Source organism: Loxodonta africana, chromosome 2, assembly GCF_030014295.1.
Source record: "Loxodonta africana isolate mLoxAfr1 chromosome 2, mLoxAfr1.hap2, whole genome shotgun sequence".
In the NCBI taxonomy this organism is placed as follows: Eukaryota; Metazoa; Chordata; class Mammalia; order Proboscidea; family Elephantidae; genus Loxodonta; species Loxodonta africana.
This window is the reverse complement of record NC_087343.1, coordinates 9,376,785-9,394,325: the sequence shown is the minus strand read 5'-3', so window position 1 is coordinate 9,394,325 and position 17,541 is coordinate 9,376,785.

Sequence of the window (17,541 nt, the reverse complement as noted above, 5' to 3'; positions counted from 1 at the left end):
GAAATCTTTCTTACTCTTTTGATGCGGTCTTTGAATGAGCATAGGTGTTTGATTTTTAGGAGCTCCCAGTTACCTAGTTTCTCTTCGGCATTGTTAGTAATGTTTTATATACTGTTTATGGCATGTTTTAGAGCTCCTAATGTTGCCTCTATTTTTTCTGCCATGATCTTTATTGTTTTAGGTTTTATATTTAGGTCTTTGGTCTGTTTTGAGCTCATTTTTGTGCATGGTGTGAGGTAAGGGTCTTGTTTCATTTTTTGGCAGATGGATATCCAGTTATGCCAGCACCATTTGTTAAAGAGATTGTTCTTTCCTCATTTAACTGAATTTGGGCCTTTGTCAAATATGAGCTGCTTATATGTGGATGGATTTATGTCTGGATTCTCAATTCTGTTCCATTGGTCTATGTATCTGTTGTCATACCAAAACCAGGCTGTTTCGACTACTGTGGAGGTATAATAGGTTCCAAAATCAGGTAGAGCAAGGCCTCTCACTTTGTTTCTTCTTTTTCAGCAATGTTTTACTTATCGAGGGCCTCTATCCCTCCCATATAAAGTTGGTAATTTCTTTCTCCACCTGATTAAAAAAGTCATTGGAATTTGGATCTGAATTGCGTTAAATCTATAGATCGCTTTTGGTAGAATAGACATTTTTACAATGTTAAGTGTTCCTATCCATGAGCAAGGTATGTTTTTCCACTTATGTACGTCTCTTTTGATTTCTTGCAGTACTGTCTTGTAGTTTTCTCCGTATAGGTCTTTTACGTCTCTTGGTAAGATTTATTCCTAAGTATTTTATCTTCATGGGGGCTGTGGTAAATAGTATTGATTTGGTGGTTTCCTCTTTGATATTCTTTTTGTTTGTGTAGAAAAATCCAACTGGTTTTTGTATGTTTATCTTGTATCCTGATGCTCTGCTGAACTCTTCTATTAGTTTCAGTAGTTTTCTGGAGCATTCTTTAGGGTTTTCTGTGTAGAAGATCATGTCATCTGCAAATAGAGATACTTTTACTTCTTCCTTACAATCTGGATGCCCTTTTTTTCTTTATCTAGCCTAACTGCTCTGGCTAGGACCTCCAGCACAATGTTAAATAAGAGTGGTGATTAAGGGCATCGCTGTCAGGTTCCCGATTTCAAGGGGAATCTTTCAGGCTCTCTCCATTTAGGAAGATGTTGGCCGTTGGCTTTGTATAAATGTCCTTTATTATGTTGAGGAATTTTCCTTCTATTCCTATTTTGCTAGAGTTTTTGTCATGAATGGGCATTGAACTTTGTCAAATGCCTTTTCTGCATCAATTGATAAAATCATATGGTTCTTGTCTTTTATTTATACGATGGATTACATTAAGTATTTTTCTAACGTTGAACCATCCCTGCATACCTGGTATGAATCCCACTTGGTCATGGTGAATTATTTTTTTGATATGTTGTTGAATTCTACTGGGTAGAATTTTGTTGAGGATTTTTACATCTAAATTCATGAGGGGTATAGGTCTGTAATTTTGTGTGTGTGTGTGTGTTCTCTTTACTTGGTTTTGGTTTCATAGAATGAGTTTGGGAGTATTCCTTCCTTTTCTATGCTCTGAAATACATTTAGTAGTAGCGGTGTTAACTCTCCTTTGAAAGTTTGGTAGAACTCTGCAGTGAAATAGTCTGGGCCAGGGATTTTTTTTATTAGGAGTTTTTTGATTACCTTTTCAATCTCTGTTATGGGTCCATTTAGTTGTTATACCTCTGTTTGTGTTAGTTCCGGTAGGTAGTGTGTTTCCAAAAACTAATCCATTTCTTCTAGGTTTTCAAATTTGTTAAGAGTACAATTTTTCATAGTAATCTGATATGATTCTTTTAATTTCAGTTGGGTCTGTTGTAATACCGCCCATCTCATTTCTTATTTGGGTTATTTGCTTGCCCTCCTGTTTTTCTTTTGTCAGTTTGGCCAATGGTTTATCAACTTTCTTAATATTTTCAAAGAAACAGTTTTTGGTCTTGTTAACTATTTCAATTGTTTTTCTGTTCTCTATTTCTTTTAATTCTGCTCTAATTTTTATTTTTGGTTTTCTTCTGGTGCCTGAGAGTTTCTTTTGTTGGTCTCTATTTGTTCAAGTTGTAGGGATAATTCTTTGATTTTGGCTCCTTCTTTTTGTATGTGTGCATTTACTGATATAAATTGACCTCTGAGCACTTCTTTTGCTGTATCCCAAAGGTTCTGATAGGAAGTGTTTTCATTCTCATTGGATTCTATGAATTTCTTTATTCCATCCTTGATGTCTTCTATAGTGCAGTCATTTTTGAGCAGGGTATTGTTCAGTTTCCAAGTGTTTGATTTCTTTTCCATGCTTTTTCTGCTATTGATTTCTACTTTTTTGGCCTTATGGTCAGAGAAGATTCTTTGTAATATTTTGATGTTTTGAATTCTGCTAAGGCTTGCTCTATGACCTAATATGTGCCTATTCTAGAGAATGTTTCATGTGTACTGGAAAAGAACGTATACTTGGCTGTTGTTGTGTGGAGTGTTCTATATATGTCTATGAGGTCAAGTTGGTTGATTGTGGCATTTGGATCTTCCATGTCTTTATGAGCTTCTTTCTGGATGTCCTGTCCTTCCCCCAAAGTGGTGTGTTGAAGTCTTTTACTATATTTGTGGCACTATCTATTCCCACTTTTCAATGCTGTTAAATTTTGTTTTATGTATCTTGCAGCCCCATTGTTGGGTGCACAAATATTTAATATGGTTATATCCTCCTGGTATATTGTCCCTTTAATCATTACATAGTGTTCTTCTTTATCCTTTGTGGTGGATTTAACTTTAAAGTCTATTTTGTCAGAAATTAATATTGCCATTCCTCCTTTTTTTATTGTTGTTTTCTTGATTTTTTTTTTCCATTCTTTGACTTTTAGTTTGTGTGTCTAAGTCTAAGGTGTGCCTTTTGTAGGCAACATAGAGACAGATCATGTTTTTTTATCCATTCTGTCACTCTCTATCTCTTTATTGGTGCATTTAGTCCATTTACATTCAGCATCATTATGGATAGGTATGAATTTAGTGCTGTCGTTTCAATGTCTTTTTCTGTGTATTGTTGACGGTTTCTTTTTCCACTTAATTTTTTGTGCTGAGTTATTTATCTTTCTATATTGTCTCTTCCTCTTATTCATTGTTGTTGATTTTGTTTTTGCTGAGTCTCTTTTTCTTGTATTTTATTTTGGTGAGTAGGATTGTTAGTCTCCTTTGTGGTTATCTTAATATTTACCCCTATTTTTCTATGTTTAAACCTAACTTTTATTTCTTTATATCACCTTTCCTTTCTCGCCATATGAAAGATCTATGACTACGTTTCTTAGTTCCTCTTTATTGTTTTAATGTTGTCTTCTTTTACATAATGACATCACTGTTTCCCTGTTTTGAGCATTTTTAATCTTGATTTATTTTTATGATTTCCCTATCTGGGTTGACATCTGATTGCTCTGTCCAGATTTCTAGTCTTGGGTTGATATCTAATGTTATTAATTTTCTAACCGGGGAACTCCCTTTAGTATTTCTTGTAGTTGTGGTTTGGTTTCTATGAATTCCCTAAACTTCTGTTTATCTGGAAATGTCCTAGTTTTGCCATCATATTTGAGATACAGTTTTGCTGGATATACGGTTCTTGGCTGGTAATTTTTTTCCTTCAGGGCTTTGTATAAGTCATTCCATTGCCTTCTTTCCTGTACGGTTTCTGCTGAGTAGTCCAAGGTTATTCTTATTGACTTTCCTTCATAGGTGACTTTTCATTTACCCCTAACTGCTCTTAAAATTCTCTCTTTATCTTTGGTTTTGGCAAGTTTGATTATGATATGTCTTTATAGCTTTCTTTTAAGATCTACCTTTTGTGGAGTTCAATGAGCATCTTGGATAGATATCTTCTCATCCTTCACGATATCAGGGAAGTTTTCTGCCAACAAATCTTCAACAATTCTCTCTGTATTTTCTGTTATCCCTCCCAGTTCTGGTACTCCAATCACTTGTGGGTTATTTCTCTTGATAGAGTACCACATGATTCTTAGGGTTCCTTCATTTTTTTTTTTTTTAATTCCTTTACCTGATTTTTTCTCCAAATATTTTGGTGGCAAGTGCTTTATCTTCAGCCTCACCTATTCTGCCTTCCACTTGCTCAATTCTGGTCCTCTGACTTTCTGTTGAGTTGTCTAATTCTGTAATTTTATTGTTAATCTTCTGAATTTCTGATTGCTGTATATGAAGTCTTGCAGCTTATTAAATTTTTCATTATGTTCTTAAGCACCCTTTTAAATTTCTTCAACTGATTTATCTGTGTGTTCCTTGGCTTGTTCTGTGTATTGCCTGACCTCCTTCCTGATCTTGTTCCCAATGTCTTGAAGAGTTCTGTATATTAATCTTGTGTATTCTGCATGTGGCAATTCCAGGAAGGCACCCTCATCCAGAAGATCCCTTGATTCTTTATTTTGAGAGCTTGTTGAAGTGATCATGGTCTGCTTCTTTATGTGATTTGATATTGACTGTTGTCTCTAAGCCATCTATAATTTATTGTTTTAGTTTATTTTATGTTTGCTTACTGTATCATTGCTTCATGCTTTGTTTTGTTTTGATATGCCCAAATGTGTTGACTGAGTGAGCTAGATTGATTATTTTTGCCTTTGAAGCTCTAATATCCTGGCACTGGATGGGTAGAACTGTTATCAGGTATATCAGCCTATGAGTCCATTCACTTTTGTTGTGTGGAGCCAGCTCAGGTGTCCAGGTAGTTGGTCATCAAGTATGTGTTACAGGCTCTGTCCTACAGTCTTATAGGGGCAGGGGTGATTGGTGTAGGTACTGGTATCTGGTAGTAGCAGGTGTCATTCTCTGAAAAAGGCAGGGGGCTGAGAACCATCCCCTGAGTGTCTGTGAGGAAAACACATCCCTGTTCCCTAGAGTGCACAGATTGGTGGGTTCTGCAGATAGATCATGGATACCCAATACTTTTTGTTGTAAAGACTGGGAGGTACCAGTTATCCTTGGACCCCTGTTGCAGGTGCCTGGGTGACCTGAGAGGAGCCACCAGTCCTTAGGCCCCTGATGTGGGTAGACGAGGACCCTGTTTAATAGGCAAAGCAGTGTCAGACATCAAACGCTCACCTCTCCACTGCACAGCTGAAACATTTGCAGTCTGGCAACAAGGACCTATTCTCTTGAAATAGGCCCACCCAGGTCCATGCAGGGGGGAAAGGTATTCAAAGTCCATGGACAGTTTATGCCTGGGCAGGAACCACTTCTGTCCTGAGCTCCCCAGGTTAGTGGAGCTGGCAGATTATCTTGTCCCCCAGTTGTGAATTAATTCCTTCTCCAAGGCCAGGAGAATGGCTCAGGGTGAGTAGCAATACCTATCTCAGACCCAGGAAAATGGGCAGCCACTGAAGCCAGCTTGGGGGCTGGGGGCACAGTAAAATATATGCAAGTACTTAGTTTTTGCCCATACCCCCATTCTTCTCTGGTTCTGGACATGTGAGTAGGCTGTGCGGCTTGCTATTTCTCCCTGAGGAAACTGTGAGCAAACACTACCAGCAGCCCGCTGCAGCTGCTCCCGGGAATGGTGCCTGTGGGTTCCTGGTGATTCAGGTCTGGCAACTCCCCTCCCCTTCTGAACTGTCTCTCCTTCCCCCTGTTGCTGAATCCATTTCCTAACCTTGCCTTTGATGTTCAGGGCTCCTAGTTTGTCATAAGTATAATCATTTCTCTTGTTTGTTATGGGTCTTTTTGTAAGAAGGTTCGCCAGAAGCATCTGACTACTCCACCATCTTGGCCCCACCTCCAGAACTTTTTTTTTGTATTCTTGCCTCTCTTTTTTGGATATTTCTCAGGCTAAACTGCAGAAGAGACCATCAGGAATTGTTCAGGTCTTCATCACTGGCATTAATTTTTCTTGAGGATGATATTCTGTTTTCAGAAGTCTTGTTTTTAGTTTAAGTGTCAACAACTTGATTTTATCCTGTTCTGTCTTTGAATCATTTTTTTGAATTATTTGATAGAGCAGTAGCTGTACAGAAACATTCATATGATATTAAAAAAAAAAAGTGCATTATAAGGAGGAAAGGTTATAATGGTAATCCAGGTACAGCATGAAGTAATATCATCAACTTAGATTCTCTACTGCCTGACCAGAAGGAAACTCAACACTGTACTATTATCCCTAGTTACGTAGTGTGAGCCAAAGAGATAGATAAATTTTCAATGGTCACCTAATGTTGTCCAGCTTCTCTGGGTGGGACTACTATCCCCAAGAGCCTCCCCAGCCATTGTTTCTACACCCAGGAATGGCTTTATCTCTTGGGATTCTGTTTAAGGACATATTATTTACTGAAGGCATTGGAAAGTCGAACACATGGAGTGATCTAACTGTTGGCTCCAAAGAAAATGTCCAGTGATTCTTTAAATTGATTATGCTAACAATTGCTTGAGAGAACCTAATTATAGAGCAAGGGTGGTGTTTATCCATAGCAAAGTCTAAATCAAAGCAAGTTATTTTTAGTAACTGTGATCGTTAAGGTTGTGTGTCAGATGGCTGGGCCAAGATTCTCAGTGGTTTGGCAGTCACATAATGATGTAATCACCTCCATGATGAGATCTTGTATAATGGGATCACCTCCATGATGGGATCTACTGTGAGTATTCAATCAGTTGAAAGGGAGTTTCCTTGGGGGTGTTTCCTGCATCCAATATGGGTGGACTTTCTGGCAAGGCCCTGGGCTTTTGCTCACTCTGTATCCTGCAGCTGGCTCCTGTTCATCTGACCTCTGGTTCTTGGGACTTGAGCTAGCAGCTTTCCTGCCAATTGTGGGAATGTCAGCCTCTGCAGCCTGTGAGCCAGACGCCTGTTTTCTGACCTGCTGATCTTGGGTTCACCAGCCCCTGAAGCTGTGTAAATCAGGAGATGCCTCCAGCCTAACTCACGGACCTGGGATTTTCCAACCTCTACAACTGCACGAGCCATTTCCTTGATATAAATCTCTCTTTCTTTCTGTCTGTCTACTTACATATGTGGATGTTTCACTGGTCTTGCTTCTCTAGAGAACCCAGCCTAAGACAGTGGTAAAGGGAGCATGATAGGTTAGAACAAAGCCAATTGCCTTAAACCCTTAAAGAGGAAAAAATATGACCAAATAAATACAGAAATAATATGCAAGGAAGGGTGCAACCATCAGTGGTTTCTAGGACATCTTAGTGCAATGATCTTGAGTGGAAACTATCTACTCTACTATATAAGTTTCTTATTGCTGTTCTAATAAATTACTACAAACTTAGTGGATCAAAAAAAAGCTTTATTATGGTTAGCACAGAAGATGGAAATGGGTCTTACTTGGTTAAAATAAAGGTACAAGTAGTCCTCGATTTACAACGGTGTTCTGTTCTAAGACTCTGGCGTAGGTCAGTTTTGACATAAGTCAACATTATTATTATTCATTATTATTTCATTGTTATTACCTTTTCACTATTATTGCCTTTTATCATCAGTATCTTTTTTTTTTTATCTCTATAAATCAAATCTTTATTTGTCTTTGGGGGGTGGAAACATTACATGTAAACATACAGATATATTTTAATGCATGCATAAATATATATAGATACATATATACAAATCACAAAAAAAAAGAACAGTCATAAGTGCAGTTTGCCATAACTCAAGTATGTCATAAGTCAGGGACTACCTGTATTGACAACTGTGTTTCTTTCTTGAAGCTCTATGGGGGAACCCATTTCTTTGCCTTTTCCAGACTCTAGAGGCCACCTACACTCTGTGACTTGTGGCCTCTTTCGTCTTCAAATCCAGCAATCTCCTCACACCTATCTCTGCTTCCTTCATCATATCTCCTTCTATGACTCTTCTGTTCCCTTTTTCACTTATATGGACCCTTGTGATTACAGCAGGCCTACCCAGATAATCCAGCATCTTCTCACCATCTCACAATGAGATCATTAGTGACTTTTTTAATTCCATCTACAACTTTAACCCTCTTTGTCATGCACCATGACGTATTTATATGTATGGACATCTTTGGTGAGGGTGAGGGGAACACTATTCTGCCTACCACACTCAATAAGCTGACCCCTGCTTCCTAATTTTACCAACCTCTATCCCCCAAGGAATCAGAGCTATTAAAATCATAAATATTCCAGTTTGCCATTAAGAAGGCTGAATTCTTTGAGGTCATTATGATTTTTTTGTATAATATTCTACATTATCAGAGGGATTTTGTCACTAAGGTAAAGGACAACTTGAAAGTGAGATCATTATATAATGTCAATATGCTAATTGCACTTTGATTTTAAAAACTGCACTTAACCCTTATAACAGGTACCCACCATCTCTGTGGGTAAATCAAAGAACATGCCTAAGTTGAGTCAGCTGATCTCACCGTGATGAAAACAATGCAGTTTTGTGGCTATGATGGCATAAGGTCCATTAGGTCCAGAATCATCGTCTTTTTTATTCACTGACATACCTTCATTATCTAATACACCATCTGGCACATAGTTGGAGCTCAGTAAATATTGGTTAACTATATGAATGAGCATCAGCTTTGGAGGAAGAGTGTTGAACCTGTATTTTACCCCTTAATCACTCCATGATCTTATGTGAGCGATTGACCTCTATGTGCCCCATTCTGTCATCTAAAAGCTGGAGATAATAAAAGGGTGCTTGTGAGCATTGGATAAATTAATTAATGTATAGTTCTTAATGCAATGGAACCATCTATTAGTGTGTGCTCTTTCAATTCTTCCACTGCAACATTAGCTCCAGAAAGGCAGAGGTGTCTGTTGCTTACATTCACTGCTATATCCCCAGCATCTAGGTAAATGTCTAGCACATTGTAGGTAATCAATAAACTTTTGTTGCATGACTAAAATTTTATTCTATTAAAATACTTTCATTTGCTTAAGAGTAAAGAATTTCTCAATCACATTAGTAATGGTGAAATATAATTGATTTCCTGCTTTTTAATTTTTGTTTTATTTTGATGACAGTATACTCAGCCAAAGGGACACCATTTCAATACTTTCTGCACTATAATTTAGTGATATTGATTATATTCTTCAAGTTGTGCTACCATTCTCACTATCCTTTTCCAAATTATTCCACCACAATCATCCTAAACTCACTGCCCCCTAAGTTTTACGTTCAGTCTTTCAAGCTGCCATTGTCAATTTGATCTCACATAGATAATTCTTTAAAAGAGCACAATGCTCAAGGCAGACATACTTTACTAATTAAGATAAACTACTTTTTGGTTCAAAGAAGACTTCAGGTGATAGTTTTGGTTTAAAGTTTAAAGATTATCTCAGGGCAATACTTTCAGGGGCTCATCCAGCCTCAAACAGGCCGAATTTTCAAGGATAAAACATATTTTACTCTCCACAAATCTAAGGCTTCATAGTTTGCTCACTCAGAATAATGTTTTTTTAATATTTTCTTATGTTTCTGGTGTCTTCTGTACAAGGGGTGGATATTATCCCCGAAATGACACTTGATTAACAGAGGAAGAGTAAAAGACTCAAGTACATACTCCTTTGTTCTCTATTCCTAATGTACAAATTGTATTAAAATAGTTGATTTTTTTCTTAATGTTAGCTTATTTATTACACTTCTGTAATCGTTCCACTTAATCTTGACAGTTCTCATTATTCTACATACAACAGAATATTATGAGCCAACTTAATTCAGACAGCATGACTGGCTAACATCTGGGGTAGTATTACCTGGGATTCTAGATTTGGGGTAATAAAATTGAACGATGTGGCAATGAAGAACCTCTATGATTGCATTATAGTCTAGCAAAATAATGTTATTGCCGTCTTAGTTCCAGTGCTATTTCTTTATATGTCTAGAACATCATTAGATTTTCTGTTTGTCTAGGCTGGATCATCCCTAAAGCAAGAAATTGTCAAAATATGCAAGAAAACTAAAAGGACAGTTTCCAGGAATGGGTTTATATATGTATGAGAAAGATTTATACATCTGGAGAAACCACACCAGAGTGGGTGCCTGTGACCTAGTGTGCCTTATATGAATTCATTTCTTATTTTGTCCTGTGGATTCCCAACAATGCTAAACACTTAGTGGTTACTTAATTTTATCGGTATTGACGTTTTAGCATATGTAAATAAGCAACCAGACTTCAAGCTTTTGGGCACAAGGTACTTGCTTCATCTTCTTATAAGATCATGTACTCTTTCTTCGTTGCATATGTAAAAATTGCAGTTATGTGCTTGTTTTGCATTTCTTAATCATTCTTTTGGCAGAGTTGTTAATAGCCCACCAAGTTCCAGTCATTGTGCAAATAATTGAGTATTTGCTAGTAGGTAAAACAGGAAGTCTCTGCCCTTAAGAAACTTAGATTCTAGTGAGAGAGACAGAGAACACGCATATGAACTAACCAACCAAGGTATAAATGCTCCTCATGATGACTGTGGAGGATGAGATAAACAGCATGCAATGATGACAATGATCCAGTGCTCAAGGAAATTTCCTCCAAGGAGTTACGCTGAAGCTGCATGCCGAAGGTGAGAAGGATTCAGGCTGTCAAGGAAAGAGGAAGAGTGGTGCAAGCAGAAGGAAAAGTGAAGGCCAAGACAGAGACTTGAGATAAAATGTGTTCAGAATGCAAAAGGAGAATGCTGTGGGTGGGCTGGAGTGGACAAGGACATCACAGATGAGACTGCAGAGGAGGACAGGTCACCGCAGGGAACTGGATTTTATCCAAAAAACAATACGAGAAAGCGGCAAAGAGTCATATACACTACAAGGGTGGAATGGTCAGATGCATGTTGCTAGCCTGGCGATCACTGAGGTTGGGATTATCATGGAAATGGGAAGTACATTTAAGAGTCTGTTCCCTTGCTTAAATGAGATGCTGTCTTGAGCTGTGGTGGTGACAATAAGGTGGAGAGGGGGCATGGATTTAATGGACTTGAGTGGTGAGGGAGAATGAGGACCTCTGAAGGAGGACTCTCAGGTGTCCAGCTTGTCCCTGGGGACAGGTGGTGCCATTTCCTGGGGAAGCAGTAAAAATGGGAGCCTGCACTATTGATGTATTCTTGTGTACAGTACAGAACAATTGCTGTTAGATTTACTTAAATGGAGTTTGTTCTTGAGTTTATGAGCTTTTTTTTTTGTGTGCCATGATACAAGTATAATCAGTTTTCTCATTATAAAAGTTAAAGGAATCTATTTATAGATTTTCTGTCTTTCTTCATACACGAAGAAAGCAAAAGACATTAAAAAGACCGGAAAGGAAAAAAAGCCCAAAATGAATGTTAGAAAAGACTCTGGAACATACTGTTGAACTTATAGAAGCTACAGCAAATGGAAGAAACAATGAAGTAAAAGAGCCGAGCAGAAGATTTCAAAGGGAAGCTCGAGATGACAAAGTAAAGTATTATAATGAAATATGCAAAGAACAGGAATTAGAAAACCAGAAGGGAAGAATAAACTAGGCATTTCTCAAGCTGAAAGAACTGAAGGAAAAAAAATTCAAGCCACAAGTAGCAATTCTGAAGAGTTCTATGAGCAAAATATTGAAAGACATCAAAGGAAGATAGAAGAGAAATACATAGAGTCAATGTACCAAAAAGAATTGGTTGACAGTGTTCAACAGTTTCAGGAGGTAGCATATGATCAAGAACCCATGATATTGAAGGAACAAGTCTAAGCTGCACTGAAGGAATTGGCAAAAAACAAGGCTCTGGGAACTGACAAAATATCAAATGAGATGTTACAATAAACGGAGGTGCTAACTCTTCTATACCAAGAAATTTGTAAGATAGCTACTTGGCCAAAAGATTGAAAAAGATCCATATTTGTGTCCATTCCAAAGAAAGGTGATCCAACAGAATGTAGAAATTATCAAACACTATCATTAAAATCATGCTGAAGTAAAATTTTGATTAAGATAATTCAAAAGCTGTTTCAGAAATACATGAAAAGGGAACTGCCAGAAATTCATGCTGAGTTCAGAAGAGGATGTGGAACTAGCGATATCTTTGCTGACGTTAGATGGATCTTGGCTGAAAGCAGAGAATACCAGAAAGATGTTTACCTGTGTTTTATTGACTACACAAAGACATTAACTGTGTGGTGAGATAATAACAAATTATGGACAAAATTGCAAAAAATGGGAATTCCAGAACACTTGATTGTGGTCATGTGGAACCTGTACAAAGACCAAGAGACAGTCATGTGAACAGAACAAGAGGACACTGTACGGTTTAAAATCAGTCAGGGTTGTATCCTTTCACCATAATTATGTCATCTGTATGCTGAGCAAATAATCCCAGAAGCCAGACTTTATGAAAAAGAATACAACATCAGGATTGGAAGAAGACTCATTAACCACCCGCAATATGCAGATGACACAACCTTGCTCATTGAAATCAAGAGGAATTTGAAGCACTTACTGATGAAGATCAAAGACTACAGCCTTCAGTATGGATTACACCTCAAAAAAAAGAAAACAAAAATCCTATCAACTGGATCAATAAGCAGCATCGTGATAAATGGAGAAAATATTGAAGTTGTCAAGGATTTCATTTTACTTGGATCCACAATCAATGCCCAAGAAAGCCGCAGTCAAGAAATCAAATGATGCATTACATTGGGCAAATCCGCTCCAAAAAACCTCTTTTAGTTGTTGAAAAGCAAAGATGTCACTTTGACGACTTAGGTATGCCTGACCAAGCCATGATATTTTCAATCACTTCATATGCATGTGAAGCTGGACAATGAATAAAGAAGAGGGAAGAAATGATGCATTTGAATGACTGTGTTGGTAAAGAATATTGAATATACCGCAGACTGCCAGAAGAACTAATGAGTCTGTCTTTGAAGAATATAGCCAGAGTGCTCTTTGGAAGTGAGGACAGTGAGACTTGTATCACAAACTTTGGTCATGTGATTAGGAGGGACCAGTTCCTGGAGAAAGACACCATGCTTGATAAGATAGAGTGTCATCAAAAAAGAGAAAGAGCCTCAAGGAAATGAACTGACACAATGGCTGCAAAGGTGGGCTCAAACATAGCAACGGTTTTGAGGATGGTGCAGGACTGGGAAGTGTTTTCATCTGTTGTACACAGGGTTGCTATGAGTGGGAGCTGGCTGAATGGCACCTATCCACAACATTTATACCTTATTTTATAATTTGAATAATCAACTATATGGAAATATATTTAAACATGCCAATGAAATGATCCATTTATTTAAACATTTTTTTCATATCCTTTGGAACATCAGAAGTTATAAATATATGTGTATTCATATGAACATAATTGTAGAGTGAACTAGAGGTGCCATTCCTGTATAGGAAAATTATTCATTAAATTAAGCCACTTAATTCTTATCAGCAAAGTAATTCTTCTTTATCAATAATGTTGTTAATTATTTCAAGTTTCTAATGAAACCAGTTATCCATTTCTCCAGTAATAATGGGGGTAATGGAGAGGTATACTTTCCTTGTGTTTCTATTTTGAGGAAGTTCATGGTCATTAAAATGCTTTCAGCATATTTAGGCCCACTTTTCCGTAATTAGCATTAATTCTGGCTTTAAAAAAAAAAACAGTACTGTCTAGTTGATTCCAACTCACGGGGAACCTATAGGACAGAGTGGAACTGCCCCATAGAGTTTCCAAGGAGCACCTGGTGGATTCAAACTGCCAGCCTTTTGGTTAGCAGTCGTAGCACTTAACCACTACTCTACAGGTTTTCCTAATTTTGGCTTACTGTACACTAAATACTAAGATGCACCTGACCCAAGCCATGGTATTTTCAATCACTTTATACGCATGCAAGAGGTGAACGATGAATAAGGAAGATAAAAGAAGAATTGATGCATTTGAATTGTGGTGTTGGCATAGAATATTGAATATACCATGGACTGCCAGATGAATGAACAAATCTGTTTTAGAAGCAAGGATGGCGAAACTTAGTCTCACTTACTTTGAACATCTTATCAGGAGGGATCAATCCCTGGAGAAGGACATCATGCTTGATAGAGTGTCAATGAAGACTTCTCAGTAAGATGGATTGACACAGTGGCCGCAGTGATATACTCAAGCATAGCAATGATTGTGCGGATGGTGCAGGACCAGGCAGTGCTTCGTTCTGTTGTACATAGATATGGTAGCTATGACTGAAATGACCCAACGGCACCTAACAACAACAACATGCTAAGTAACTTATGTAACTTATGAATAGAATTATCCTCCTAGTATACAAAGTGAAGGAGTCTCTAGGTGGTATAAATGGTGTCTTAGTTATCTAGTTCTGCTGTAACAGAAACACCACAAGTGGATGGCTTCAACAAACAGAAATTTATTCTCTCACAGTCTAGTAGGCTGGAAGTTCAAATCAAATTCAGGGTGCCAGCTCCAGGTGAAGTCTTTCTGTCTTTGTGGACTCTGGAGGAAGGTACTTGTCATCAATCTTCCCGTGGCCTAAGAGCAACTCTGCACAAGAATCTCAGATCCAAAGGACACACTCTGATCCCGGCATTGCTTTCTTGGTGGTATGAGGTCCTCACTCTCAGCTCACTTCTCTTTCCTTTTATCTCTTGTAAGACAAAAGGTGATGTAGGCCTCACCCCAGGGAAAATCCCTTTACATAGGATCTGGGATAAGACCTGAATAAGGGTATTACATTCCACCCTAATCCTCTTTAACGTAACCCAATCTTGTCTCATTAACCACAGGCAGAGATTAGGATTTACAACACATAAGAAAATTACATCAATCACAAAATGCTGGACAACCACACAACACTGGAAATCATAGCCTAACCAAGTTGACACATTTTTCGGGTACACAATTCAATCCACGACAAATGGTTAACATATTTGGCTGCTAACTGAAAGGTTGGAAATTCGAGTCCACCCAGAGGTGCCTGGGAAGAAAGTTCTGCTAACTTCTTTCTAAAAAAATCATCCATTAAAAACCCTGTGGAGCACAGTTCTACTCTGACACACATGCGATTGCCGTAAATCAGCATCGACTCAACAGCAACTGGTAGACATGATTCTGACTCAAAGCTACCCTATGTGCAACAGACTGAAACACTGCCCAGTCTTGTGCCACCCTCACAATCATTGTTATACTTAAGCCCATTGTTGCAGCCACTGTGTCCATCTCATGCAAGGTCTTCCTCTTTTTCACTCACTCTCTACTTTACCAAGCATGACGTTCTTCTCCAGGGACTGATGGCTCCTGATACCATGTCCAGAGTATGTGAGACATAGTCTCTCCACCCTTGCTTCTAAGAGCATTCTGGTCCTACTCCTTCCAAGACAGATTTCTTCATTCTTTTGGCAGACCATGGCATATTCAAAGTTCTTCTTCAACACCACAATTCAAATGAGTCAATTCTTCTTCGGTCTTCCTTATACATGGTCCAGCTTTCACATGCATATGAGGTGATTGAAAACATCATGGCTTGAGTGAGGTGCACCTTAATTTTCAAGGTGACAACTCTGCTTTTCAACATTTTAAAGAGATCTTTTGCAGCAGATTTCTCCAATGCAATGAGTCTGTTGAGTTCTTGACTGCTGCTTCCATGAGTGTTGACTGTGGATCCAATTAAAATGAAATCCTTGACAACTTTAATCTTTTCTCCATTTATCATGATGTTGTTTATTGGTCCAGTTGTGAGGATTTTTATTTTCTTTATGTTGAGGTGTAATCCAAGCTGAAGGCTGTGGCCTTCGATCTTTATCAGTAAGTGATTTAAGTTCTCTTCACTTTCAGCAAGCAAGGTTGTGACATCTGCATAACGCAGGTTATTAATGAATCTTCCTCCAATCCTGATGCCCCATTCTTCATATAGCCCAGCTTCTCAGATTATTTGCTCAACATACAGATTGAATAGTTATGGTGAAATGACACAACCCTGATGCAAACCTTTCCTGACTTTAAACCACACAGTATCCCCTTGTTCTCTTTGAAGGAATGCCTCTTGATCTACGTACAGGATCTTCATGACCACAATTAAGTGCTCTGAAATTTCCATTCTTCGAAATATTACCCATAATTTGTTATGATCCACACAGTTGAATGCCTTTGCATTGTCATTAAAACAGGTAAACATGTTTCTGGTATTCTGTTTTCAGCCAGGATCCACCTGCCATCAGCAATGATATCCCTGGTTCCACCACCTCTTCTAAATCCAGCCTGAATTTCCAGCAGTTCCCTGTCAATACACTGCTATAGCCATTTTTGAATGATCTTCAGCAAAATTTTGCATGTGGTATTAATGATATTGTTCGATAATTTCCACATTCGGTTGGATCATCTTTCTTGGGAATAGGCATAAACATGAATCTCTTTCAATAGGTTGGCCAGGTTTCTTGCATTTCAAACATCTCAGATGGTATTTCGTCAATTCCTGGAGCCTTGATTTTCACCAATGCCTTCAGTGTAGCTTGGAGTTCTTCTTTCAGTGCCATTGGTTCCTGATCATACACTACCTCTTAAAATGGTTGAAAGCTGACCAATTCTTTTTGGTATAGTGACTCTGTGTATTCATAGTGAAACAGATTTTTAAAGAAGGGGAAAGCTTGATGGAGGTCCCACTGTAAATGTTAAATCGGTCGGATTATACTGGAGACATTGTTTTGTCTACCCATTTCTGTATAACTCTGCTTTTCTAGGAACTGACAACCTCCACACACACATCTATTCCTGAGGTAACAGACAAAATATGAAGCAGACAAAAACAATGCAAACTCAGCTCATAAGTATTTATTCTCCGCCCACCAGGTCAGCCTCTTTACCAGTGACTCAGCCTGTTCCTCATCATCTTTCCCATACTTAACTCAGTCTACGTTAGGTCATATGTTCTCAGAAACAGTGAATGAGTGAGCAAATGAATGAACGAGTGAAGGAGAATTTCATCCCATTGCTACTTCCCTTCGATGACATTGAAGCAAATTTTGCTCCCACTCAAGTGGGCCTCACACAGCTCAATGCTTTCTTGGTTACCCAGGACATTTTCTAAAAATGAATTGTCCTGTGTCTGAATAGCCTACACGTAAGGTCAATCTTTATTATTTTCCCTTCAGTTAATATTTTTGGAATCGTACCTCACCTTTTATAGCATTGTGTCAGTTAAATGACTTTCAGTGGGGTATCTTTGATGTGCCATACAGTTTCTTATTCAGTAGTCTTAGGCATATCATAAAAATGTGGGACACCAAATAAGAAGGGCCCTGAGAACTTTTCCAGCAGGTTCCCCTCAGACAAATGGCCTCCTGAGTTTTAGCCACCATGATGTAAATGTTAGTGAATGGTGAATGCTGCTGACAGATTTCCTCTTCCCATTTGATGAAGAGTGTGGCTGCAAACACGGGTCATTTGGGCTGTTTAGTTAAAACTTGTTGCTAATGAGACAAAGATAGAGACCTGGAACCCTTATGGCCAATTAATTTTGTGCAAGAAGAAAAACTCAGTTCTGTGGTCAAAAGCTACACTGTACAACCCAGTTAGCTATTCCATAAATGAGTAATGTTGATC